Source organism: Patagioenas fasciata, chromosome 10 (genome assembly GCF_037038585.1).
Source record: "Patagioenas fasciata isolate bPatFas1 chromosome 10, bPatFas1.hap1, whole genome shotgun sequence".
In the NCBI taxonomy this organism is placed as follows: Eukaryota; Metazoa; Chordata; class Aves; order Columbiformes; family Columbidae; genus Patagioenas; species Patagioenas fasciata.
The window spans coordinates 17,905,509-17,918,175 of NC_092529.1; the positions used below are offsets into that span (position 1 = coordinate 17,905,509).

Genomic DNA, 12,667 nt, shown 5'->3' on the forward strand with positions numbered 1-12,667 from the left:
TAGGAAGGCTAGAGGTTGTGAAACTAGTTATATCAGTAAAGCTGGCATCTGATTTCATTATCTTGCACTGTAATTGCCTTACATATGATGGGCCTGATACTACCACTCCTGCTCAGAGCAAATTCCTGCTGTCTTTGTTTCAGAGCTGCCAGTTGCACTTTCGAAGCTCATGGCTCTCTGGTCCTGCACTTCATATACAATGAGAATCTGGCTGCCAAAAATGTCCCAGGCAGTCAGGGTGGGACAAGGACCATGGAGATTCCATATGGATGTCTTACAGGAAAATATTTCTACTAGTCTAGCCAACTCTAGAATTAGCCCAGTCCATTCATTCCATTTTCTGGGCTGGTTTGCCCTGTAGAAAGACTGTCATTATAAGATCTATCTGCATTGTGCAACAGCAGCCCAGGTAAAGCAGGAGTAGGTGTCCATAACACTACATAGTGCAAGACATCAGTGACAGTTCGGAAAGCAGGACACATAGGTTAGTGGTGGTACATGAACAATGACAAGGTACAAGTGTTTCTAATGTCATTCTCTTCTAGAAATGCTGAAAATGTGGAGTTTTGCAGTAGGATTTGGGGAAATGATAAGACCACTATTAGTGTCTCTTTCCCCTCTTTTTTTTTTCTTGAGTATTGATATCAATCACTGCAACACCCAAGCAGTTGACCAACAAGTTTTGTGTCTCCTCCAGTGGGAAACCAGAGTGGAAATGGGACCCTTTGTCTCTGCCATTCACAGGAAGAAGGATGCCGTATCCCAGTTATTAAGCTTCACTTAGATTTATGGCGTATGTTTGCTATGCAAAATGAAGACATTATCCACAAAGATTCTATGATTTATTACCTGGAGAGGTGATGCATCACTGAAGAAAAGGAAACTGTGAAGGAATAATAAAAGAGAGAGATAACCACAGGCAGCAGCAGGGTGGCAAAGGTTTTCTTCCTTTGCCTATAGGAATTATGCTTCCTAATCTGTGCACCTCTTTTAGCACAAGGAAAGGAATTGGAATTCACGAGGATTTCTGCAGGCAACCTAAAATTGCAGCTGGTAGGCACATTCTTCCATCAGTGTCTTATCACTGTTCTCCAGTTCAGTGTAATATTTGCAACTGTCTTTTCCTCCTTTTAAATTCCCTGAGACTCTGTAGCAACTACATCACGAAAAAGAATATATCCACCATTTCTGGAAAAGTCGTGAACTTTAGTCTGCCATTTTCTTTCACAGTTAAGGAGATCACAGTATTCCTTCTGGAGCTTTGGAAGATACGCATTTGGGCAGAGCTCCTGGGGATGTAGACTACTAGACCACTAGACCATAATGCCACTGCCAGGAATCACTATCAAACACCTCCCAACAAATCAGATTCAATCCTCTCGTACTCCTGGGATAAGAATAGTACAACTGTGCACAATACATCACATTCTGTACGAGCTGTCTAGCTCCTTTTAAGTCTTTTCTTTGAAAGTATACATGAAAGTATAAAGTTACCGGCACCTTTAGTAGAATGTCACTCAGTTTCCTCTGTCTGCCTTTGAATGCCTATGAACTACTTTGATGTAGTAAAATTACAATGGTTTCAGTTAAAAAAAAATGTAAATCATGAATGGTTTTTAGAGAAAATCTATATAACAGTTTTTCATAAACCAGCTGTCTTGTTGCAGAACACAGGGAGTTTACAATACATACTCTAAAAAAAAGATTAGAGGGCTGAAGCATTAGAACAGTTCAATACAATATTTGCCGTTGTTTCTATTGTGGAGGTAGAAGATACCAATATAGCTGGGGCACATTTTACTTGATGCTATGTACTATTAGACTACTACTTTAATTTATATAAAGTTTCCAAGTATTTTTCTATTATTCAGCTTTTTTAATGTTTTGTCATGCAGTTTTATCATAGCAAATTCTTCTGGAACACGTAGCATAATTGAGCAAGCAACCATGATTTCCTATAGAAACACATTCTAATGGGGTATAAACTATTGAGTGATCTTCAGGAAGAAGGTGTAATTACATACACAGTGCAATATTTCCAATGAAATCTCAAACTAGGTTTGAGAAAATGAATTTTCAAAGCATTTGATGGAACGTCACTAAAAAAAATAAGTACATGTGCTCAGGTCAGGTGGAAAGCAGCTGAAAATAAACAGGCTGGGGCACATCTGAGAAAAACAGCCACCCAACTGAGTCACAACAGCCAGGCTGATGAAAGTATTTCTTTATGACAATGAGATACATCTTTGCTACAGAGTTCCTTGCAAGGAAAATGGATCAGAAACGTTCCCCTCGCACTGTGTGGACAAGGGAGTGAGAAATGATGCTGAGCGATCTATTAAACAGTTCTGTGATGGAGCTGTAAGTCACATCATAAGGTGAAAGGAAACTGAAACACACAGTCTGTCACAAACATAAATAACTGGCAGCATTTGTTAGATAAATGGAAGCAAGTGACAACAGACAACAAGCCAGGCTGTCTGGGCAAAGACATTGTAGCTCTGAACTTTCATGTGACAGAAAAAATGACCAATGTTTTTGAAGGCTTGTTCCCCAGAACTATTGACATGTCACTAGCGAATGTCAGCAAATAAAGAGATAAGAAATTTTTTACTGTAAAAAGATACATTATACAAAAGTGGTTTGCCATGAATATTCATTGTTTTAACTAACATTTCTGAGGCATTTGCAATTGATCATTTCTATTCTGTTTCAGTGTGCAAAATGCATTTTGGGCACAGACCTGTGGGAAGCAGTTTTTACGAAGAATATTATTATGCGAGCCAGAAAGACTGTTGGTCTAAGGCAACTTCATATGACAGTGCTTGAGTAGTGACACTGGGGTAATGTGTAAGATGTAGAGTATTCCTCACTAATTCATTGAACATAAAAATGTCAAAAAGAGATCTTTGAATAATAACTACATGGAAGGAGATAATGGCAGATCACAGGCACTGCCAAAGCAGCAAATACCAATTAAACACTGTGTTAACTTAGTGCTCACTAGAAGTTATCCACTTAGCTCCACTCAAATCACATAAATGCTCTACATTAGTTGTAAGCTATATTTAACTAAAAGGGTGCAACAAAGGTAGAAAGGGTGTGCTTTTCTTCATATTTTTGTGGACTTCACAAGTATCATCTCTATCTATTTACTCTAGCTAGGGTAGATCTAACCTGTTGCGTCTGACATGCAACTCTATACCTTTCCCTCCAGGGGGAAAAAAAACAACTTCTGTGAAATTCAAATCTTGATCCTAGATCATAAAATCACACTCAGTGAGACAAGTACCAGCAATGCCCTATCAACTGATGTCAACAGCTGGAAAAGCAGTTTTCTAAGTAAGTGAGTGTTTTCTAAGTAAGAACCTCACGCCTGAGTCCTGAAAGACTTTTTGCTGTATCACAAGGCAGTGATGGTATCACCATCAACTACACTAAAATCAGAATCTAGCAGAATATTGATTTACAGGATCTAAAAACACTATTAAGAAAGCTGGCCATCTGAATACCAAGCAGCAGCAAACTACAAAATACGTTATTTGCTTCTTAGTACACCTTGCTATCTAATTTTCCCACATCCCAGAAAATTTTTACTGAGCTTATCTAGTTTATTGTGGGAGTAATAGAAGAAGTGAATAAAATAAAAGTACTCTGTCTTCTGTGTCATTCAAATGCAATCAGATTTGCTCAAAGAAAGAGTACTGTACCAGTCTCCATCCCCATGGTTAACATTCAGGACTTCCTCCCAGGTTTGCTTATCTGATAAAAAGCCTCTCCATCTGGAGTCTGATATTAATGCATAAATCCCAGAAATGTGCCTAGAAAAGTTCATGCTATTCAACTAAAAAACACTGAACAGAACATGAAGGGAGGATAAAATCCTTTTGGGATAAAATATGATTTCTGTGTTTCTTTTGGAAAGAGTAACAACTGACCACAATCTCAAGGGAAATTGTAAATTCTCCAAAGGAATAAAAAAATAGCTGAAATTTTAAATATTAGTGGTTTCTTAATAAAACAGTTTTAACAAATAAAATATTCACAACAACTCTGTTGTTTATTTAGGCCTCGGTATTGTAACAATGTTGGACTGCAGCACGGAGATAAACAAGCAATGAACCGGAGACCCCTGGACCTAAATATATCAGCTATTTCTGCTTCAGTTTAATGACCAACCCTGGAGCTAAAAGTGGTAACAGCATATCATACGTGTATTGGGACCTGAGAGGATAAGGAAAAGGTACTGACTGCTGGGCAATAAACACTTAATCATGTCTATCCATCTCTCTTAGGGTTTTATACTGCTGTCCATCACTGTACCATCTGAGTGCCTTCATGTAAAATCAATAGCAATAGTGAAATCCCTGGAGGGTGTCACAAAAAATACAGCACGTCTCCTTTTCTGGGTCAAACTCTGGGTTTGCATAGCCATATAGTCCTGCTCTTTGATTTTAATGAGACTATTCATGAGTTCTGTGTTAAGGAAACTTCCCACAAGGATACAAACATTTAATTATTCCTCCAAATATTGTTGCTTAACAAGAAGGACCAGGTTCAGGTCCTAGGATTTTTTCTTAAAACTTGTGAAAACTAGCTCAAAATGTAACCCACAAACTCATAAAAAAACCCTAAAAAATTTTCTCTGAGTTCACCAAGAAATATTAACTCTTTCTGAAGAGTTTTGTCTGATTCTGAAACTAGTAAATAACAATGAAATGGATTTCAGCAGAGATTTGCACCAACTGCCTAACAAGGTTTTTACAAAATGTTGATATTTGAAGTATTTCTGCTGCACCTATGAAGAAAGACATGCATAGCACCTTTGGATACAGTCTGTACATAATTTTGAACATTTGATGAACAAACGATTTCACAGTTCACCCATTAGCTGCACCCTTTTAATAATTTACTGTCAAAAAATGGAATAGACAAATCCACAAATACTCTCAAGAAGGGCTGCCTCATTTCGTAGAGGAAGCAATTCACTGTCTCCCCCATTTACACCCTTTCTCAGTGCTAATCCTGTATCATTGTACCTAAATGATGCTACTGTCTTCTGCCATGCTGTCTCCATTCCATTCTTCATTGCACTCAACACAGCAGATAAGCTACAAATAGATGTACTTACATATTCATATGGACTCAGCTTCATTTACTACCCCATGCAAGACTGAGGTTCAGTTACGATAACTCCTATACAGTTTATATTTAAACACAGTTCTGATTTTCTTCACCAGACAAGTATAATGTTATTTCATTTCTCTGATTCTCCAGATGTTAATCAATGCTCAACAGATCAGTAAAAATGGCCCTCAGGAAAAGAGTGGGCAAATAAATACACCAAAAAGTCTCTACATATATCTCCCTCTCTTCTCATTTCACTAAGAGATGGCAGCAAAGAGCTCCTTTCCTATTAATAACATTTAGAGCTGCCACAGTTTCACACATGTATTTTGTGAACACATGAGCTATGTATCTTTACAGATGGATAATTGAAAGCTTCATTAACAACTGTGATTTTTCTTCAAGAGAAAGGTTTGTCTCTTGCTATTGTCAGATTCAAGGAGCAGATTAATATTACCATTAACTGCCTGAGGCTATGTGGCCTGTTGGACTGGCATGCTGAGGGCAGGCCAATGCCAGTCGTGATGGTATCCAAAGCATAATTCTGGTGGCATCATATGAAGCTGCCTTTGACATCCTGACCTGTAAAACAAAGTATAATGTATGGGTGGGATGGCCAGTGAATCACTCCAGACCTTAGAAGAACAGCCACAAACCAAATATTACTCTGAATGTTCTCTATACATGCTGCCATATACTGGATATTTATAAAGGGGAACTGCAATTTCAGAGATAACAAACAAAAAAGCTTGAGACAAGAAATGTGCTACAGTATAAGGAATCCAAGCTTCCCACTTTCCACTTTCAAAACCTATGACAGCCCAGAAGTTTGAATAAAACCAGTTTCTCCTGATTGGACAGTTCAGAATTGAAGTAACAGTTGCTTGAGTACAGAAGTTCTTATTATGTTCCTTTTTTTTCTTTTTTTTTTTTTTTTTTAATATAGACTATTTGATTGTTGTTTTCTTGCAACAGAATGTCCAGACTAAAAATAAATTTGACTTAATTGCCAATTACATCAGAAAAAAAAAAAAAGAGTAATGGAATGTCAGTGTATTGCCATGAATCTTAGATTATCGTGAACAATAAAGTGTATTATGTATGTCACTAAGGCAGTAGAAAGCTCACAGCTGAAAGAACATGGAGTGTTTACTGTGAATAGCTACAGTTATATACATTATTTCAAGAACAACCTAATAATGTCTAATTGATTTAATAATATTAGAAGACTGAACAGAAACTACTTTAAACTCACTGTCCCCAAGCGAAAAGTCCATGTTCTTAACAAAACATAGAACAAAAGCTCCCAGATTTGGCTTTGGAGATACAAGGATATTCATCGAACCTGCTCAATAGCCAAGACCTTTCTCTTCCATAGATCCTCCTCAGCTACTAGCAGAGAGCTAGTCCTTCTGTATCCTCTGTTATCCTGCTGAACTCGTAGGATACTAGGAAAAAAAAAAAAAGAAAAGAAACCTTGAGGTCCCTCCCACGGCATCGTCTGCAAAGGCAGATGGGATTTACACGCAGGCTGGGTACAGACAGCTTACAAATGTAGGTATGGAGGAAAAGTATCTTCTCTGAGCATCTGCCATTCCTGCGGCTGGTCAGCTAAATTACCCAGCGTGATGTGAACAATATTCCTGCATTACTGTGCAGAAGCAGAGAGAAGCTTCTTCTTAGCATTCATTTCATTCATTAAAATAAATTCTGCTAGTAAGTTATTGGATGCGAATTCAGTTCTTAAACCACACAGACTTGGTTTTGCTGGTTTTATAGTATGAAAAATTGTATGGGTATTGTTTTTCTAATTTAATGTTTTATAGGTTTGTACTACAGATATTTTCTGGATGCTAGCAAAGGTAACTGGCACGTTACATTTTAATTTCCTAGGCAGACACGAATGCTGGATATGGATGGAGGAATCTTTACTGTGTGTGTCTCTAAAAATTGCCACTAACATATAGCAGTATTTTCTCACCCTCCTCTTCCCTCCCCTTGGGGAAGATGGAACCTCAAAGGCTCCTTTTTCTGTGCAATGCTCTCTAAGCCTCCTCTCCCCCAACTCCATACGTCCAAAATAGAGCTACCTCTGCCCCTGTTTTTGTCCTACTAACCACCAAGTTTCTTCTTAAAAAGTTAACCATTTTTTCTTTACAGTACATTTCAAAACTGCAGAAGGAATGATAGAAAACAGTAAAAACATTACAGCATATCGCTTTCTCCTCCACTCTCCATCCTATAATCTCTGTAATTAGAAAGCAATTGTATTGCTTTTTGTTTTTCTCAGGCTTTAAAGAATAATTCAACTTTCTGCAAAGAACATATCTGGAAATATATTTATATTCTAAACATAGAAATTAAAATGTTCTAATGAAAGTTAAGTTGCGCTCTTACCTACAGCATTCCCTACTGTGAAGGTTACTGTTTAAAAACTCTGTTTATAATGCACCATCTGCTTGGCATCTTTAAACTCGCTTTATTCTTTATTGTGTGCTGTAATTAATGAGGCTTTCTGTACTGTTACCAGAATGGCTGATGTTTTTCTTTATAAATGAGAAGCAAAAACTCCCTGATGAATTGCCTGAGGGCTGGGCAGTTGTTTAGGTGTCACCGTGGTATCTGAGCAGAAGCCTTAGCAACACTGCAGACCTCTTGCCTTGAGACACCATAAAGATTGGGTTATAGATGAGCTGGATGAAGTTAGGATGGCAACCTTGTCTGCAAAGATGAGCTGTCATATGTGACTACTGCACTTTGTAGCAGACAACAAAGGGAACGAGACAAAATAAGTTAATGCCAAACCTCTCTGTGAGCTTTTCCTTCATCTTTGTTTGGTGGCTTTGAAATACATCACAAAGGTAAGGATATGCTGCTAATACCTTTTGGACTAGGAGGACGAGTTTCTTTTAGTTGCAGATCATCTTATCTTCCTGGGGAATGACTGAGTATTTTAGATATACAGAACAAACAGCAACTGCATAAGAAACATGCACTTGGGTTTGGTTCCAGATAGATGAGGGAGCAGAAGTGTCACACAACATGAAAAAATCCCCGGCTTGTAGGTCACCAAGAAGCATATTGTTCTAAAAGGTGGGACTCCCTTTTCATGGACTTTGACTTTGTCTCTCTTTTTCAGCTTTCGTCTACAATAAACACCCTTCATTCTGCAGACCACAGCTGTACATATGAGACTTTTTCAGTCCTAGCTAAAGCCTAGAGATAATCAAGTGAGGCTAAAATGACCTCTGATAGTTGCCTTTCAAAAACTTAACAGCCTACCTTCAAGAACACATTTCTCCATCTGCCCATCAATAAAAATGATTTCTGATGGCCTCCACTGACTGTTCATCGAGGGCTGATTTTCTCATTTGGGTGGACTTGTATGGAACTGATTCTCGCTCTCTCAGCCTTTTGGGTGATTAAGACAGACCTGTTCTGTCTGACAGCACAGATTCAACAGGGCAGGACAGGGTTACATTAACAATTCTGTGCAATTTGGTCTGTGTTATATGCAATGAATCTGTACATACTTGCTAGAAATCTTTGGAATATTAGATGCACTGGAACTTTCTCACAATTTTGAAGATGCAGGAAGAAAATTGAGGAATTAGGAAGGAAAATATTACAGAACTCCTATTGTCACAAAAAGCCAGTAGAAGAAGGATCTCATATAATCTCATAGCATGTATTTTAACATTAATCTTCTATCAGTAAAGGTCTCCATTATATGTGTGCGATAAGTACCTATACACTCTAACATATGCACATATCTTCTGTGCTCTACATGGTCCCAGAAATCTTCGACTTATTATTCCCATTGGCTTCAAAGAATAAGAGAATTCTGTAGGATATACTGGTGACAAGTTTGTACAAAGCACAATCCCATTGCTCAAATCCATGCTTCTGATATAAGACAGCATGAACCTAACTGCTCCTTACATTGAGAGGTGAGGGTTAAAATAAAGACATTGCTATTCTCCAGAAACTCTGGATGACAGACAAATCCCTTCTCAAGCCTATTCATTGTCTGTTTATTGACTGGAGCTCACATTTGTATGCTGTATCACAAGATCATACTTAGCATTAAAGCTAAGTGATTAATTCATAACAACTAATGCTTAACAAATTCTTCTCTTCTCCACAGAACACTGATGTATTTTGCAAATTCCCTGGTAATTTGTTGTTCTGAAGTAATGAATTAATTGTGCCAAAAAAGTCATACAGTATTGTTTTTCTTTCCTGGCTGGAAATATTATATGCAATAATTGAGGGAAACACTCATAAACTCTTACAATCATACAAATTCCATTAGAATTTGGGGGAGTATTCGTTTGCAATATTAAAATTATTTAAATTGTAAGTAACACTTCATGACTTGGATATTCCTGCTGCCAAAACCACATTATGCAGTTGCACTAATATCTAGGTTGATCAGTATTAGTCACTTCAGTATTTTGTACAGGACTGAACCATGGGCCATAGACGCTGTAATAACTATGTTCTCAGAAACCAGCAGAGATAAGAAAGTCTACTCTCGGCACTTATCCCTTCAAACTCTGTTACTTGTCAGGAATCCTACTCTGAATTCCATCAAGTAAGCCACATGTAGCCTTGAGTAACAAACCGATTAATTTCAGTATATAGTTCAACACTCATTAAAAATATGTTAGAAGCTAAACCTGAAGTGAATAAAAGAGTGATTTTCTCAGAATACTACACTTTAGATGTATATTACCTTAACTTTAAACATAAAATTATCATAGCCTTTAAGTGAACCGTCCATGTAGATTTTCTATTGTTTCCCCAAATTTTTATTACAGCAAGCATTTTGAGTCTAAATGACTCTCAAAACAAATCACATACCTCCTATGGCAGTTGCTTTTAATGAATTAGTTTTCACTAGTTCTCTACTTAAGACTAAATTCAGCATTTTGTGACGCACAGACTGATAGTACAAAAATACCCATCGGGGTAGAATTTTGACTGTAGACTTGCTTGTATGCACTAAAACAATCCCAGCTTTCCTAGAGAAACAAAACCATCAAAACACATTTATAAAAAAACAAACAATATACCTAGCAGAAGCTAGACCTGAGAGTGTTAAATTTAACAGCTAAGCTTGCAAATGCTACTTTACTAAATCAGATGGATACTAGAACTCAGATGCTTGGAGAAATTTTATTCCAATTTCCTTTTTGACGCAGAATGAAAAAGAGGAATTTTTTTAGGCACTGCTTCAGCCAAGCTGATGGCCACAACATTCCCATTTTTATGTGTTTAATAAATGCATATTAATTAGTAATATGGTAATTCCTACATATATCTTTTATGGCAGATTGTAACAACCTTCATAAGTAAAACATTTTGGAGTTATTCTGCTTACAGGCTAAAAGGTTTTTACCAAAACGAAGTTCTTCCTTAGTCTGTAAATTATATGGCTTCTTTTACTGAATAAAATACATCTATGTAGAAAGCAACCATGAGTCTTTACCCTTCCTACTAATTTGTTCACATGGATATTGTTCCATGAGGATACAGCTTTTTTGCCAGGCTTCCCATTTTCTCTTTGAATTTCCATAGAATTCGCAAACACCATCCAAACAGCAAATACTAATGCAGCTTATTTACAATTCTCCTCTTCTCTGTGCAGAGGAAGTGATGCTTGCAAGTGTAGAAGGAATTCTGGTCAACTATTTAGGCTACATGGTCAGAAAAATATTTACAGTCCACTGTGGGCATGGTCAGTTGTTATTCAACTATATTTTATCTTCTCATCAGGCTCCTAAAGGCTTCCTGCATGTGATCTGAAGTGACCTCCAGAAACATTCATAGCCTGTCTTTTCTTCTCCGGAAACCTACAATTCCACTACACTTTTGGTTTTGATAATTGATACATCAGGAGGTCATTGATATATCAGCTAGCAAAACAGACACCTGAAAGCTCCCCTTAGCAGTACTATGTGCAAGAAGATTGCTGTCCACTGGTAATTTCTGTTCCAAAGGGAACATATTAAAAATAAATCACCATAACCTTAGCTGTGTGGTTGCATATGTAGATATTCTCCCAGACAACATACCAAAAATGGAAAAAAAAAAAAAAATACAAACTATGGCGTTTTTATGTAGAAGCACTTTGCGAGAATTCATATTTGACATTTACATTCTCTCACTGCAAACCCTTCAAGGCTTGATGATGACACTGGCCACTAATGGATGACATCAGATCAGTGCAGGAAGAAGTGAAAACAAAATGACTTAATGTCTAACATACAAAGAGTAAGAAATATAGAAACCCTATGAAGGGAGAGAAGAAGGTGTAAACTAGAAGGGAACAAACAGTACAGAGAGGCAGTGAGACAACAAATTGTTGAATGGCAAATTGACACAGATGACCCAGTAACCCAGAATAGTCTGTGCTGGGTCTGATATCAGCACATATAATGTCCCCACATAGTACAGTACAGTGTGTGGTACATACCAGATCTCTGCCTGGTATGAGATACAAGCCCAAGAGTCACGTCTCATAAGCAAGTGCTATTCCAAGACCTCATGAAGGCACTGAGAGCTTTTCAAAGCACCAGTGAAACAGTATGCCTACAGTTGTGACTGTTTCTTTAGGAGTAAATATTCTTGTCACCAGCTAACACAAAAAATCCTCCATTGTGTTACAGACTTCTATATGTCCCAATATATGGTCTGGATAACAAAACCGAAAACACATGCACGAAATACCTTAATAACTGTTGTTAACCTGCTTTATGTTTAGGCAGTTCAGTTTTCTCTAGTGGTGCATTCAGGTTTTGCTATAAGATTGTTTTATACAGTGCTGCAACTTCTTTGTTAGGCTGTTCAGAAAGGTTACAGTGTTCATGAACTTCCATGATCAGTGAACCACTTGTTGATGTCCAATTGTAATGAAAGTGAAACCTGCATCCATGCCAAAAGGTTTCATTGAAATAGGAAAATACAGCAAGCAATCTACAAAATCCACTGAAATAGTACCCCATGACCCCAAACTAAGTAGTACAGAAAGCTACTTTTAAATCAATACTTAATTCAGCAGAAAATCAATTTCCCTCCCTCTGCAATCCATAAAATTCATCAGGAAAAAATTACCCCTTACATATTAGCAACCCTTTCACCCTACAGGTTTAGAAATAATTACAATAGAAAATTTCAAGGCCTGTAACAGGTTGCGAAGACACGCTACAAGGTATTTTGCAACCTGTGAATTAAAACATGGATTAGATATGATGAGAACACCTACAGCTTTCCTAATTTCCCTAGTCTCCCTTTGTTAAAGGCAAACACTGCTTTTTTAGCTACAGCTATCTACCGTCTCAAGCAGCATCCGGGTTTCATTCCTGGAAAACGCTCACCTTTCTGCAGATATTGTGCAGGACACAAACAATCCTACATAACAAAGTTTGTTCTGTCAGCATCCAAATAATTTCTCTTAAGGCCACAACATCTTGCCTTTATTCTTCCAGATGTGTATTCCAGCCCTGTCATGAAATAGTTAGAGAGCTTTACTGCA

At 37.5% G+C, this 12,667-nt stretch overlaps 1 long non-coding RNA gene across 1 annotated transcript in view; it reads right to left on the bottom strand.

Moving 5' to 3' along the window:
• The window catches only part of LOC139828738 (uncharacterized), a 41,817-nt gene extending 36,114 nt beyond the window's left edge, over positions 1 to 5,703 (bottom strand). Inside the window, exon 1 of the long non-coding RNA XR_011740631.1 lies at positions 5,585 to 5,703. This is a non-coding gene — a long non-coding RNA (uncharacterized lncRNA). The remainder of the gene's footprint in view (positions 1 to 5,584) is intronic.
• Between the last annotated feature and the right edge of the window lie 6,964 nt (positions 5,704 to 12,667).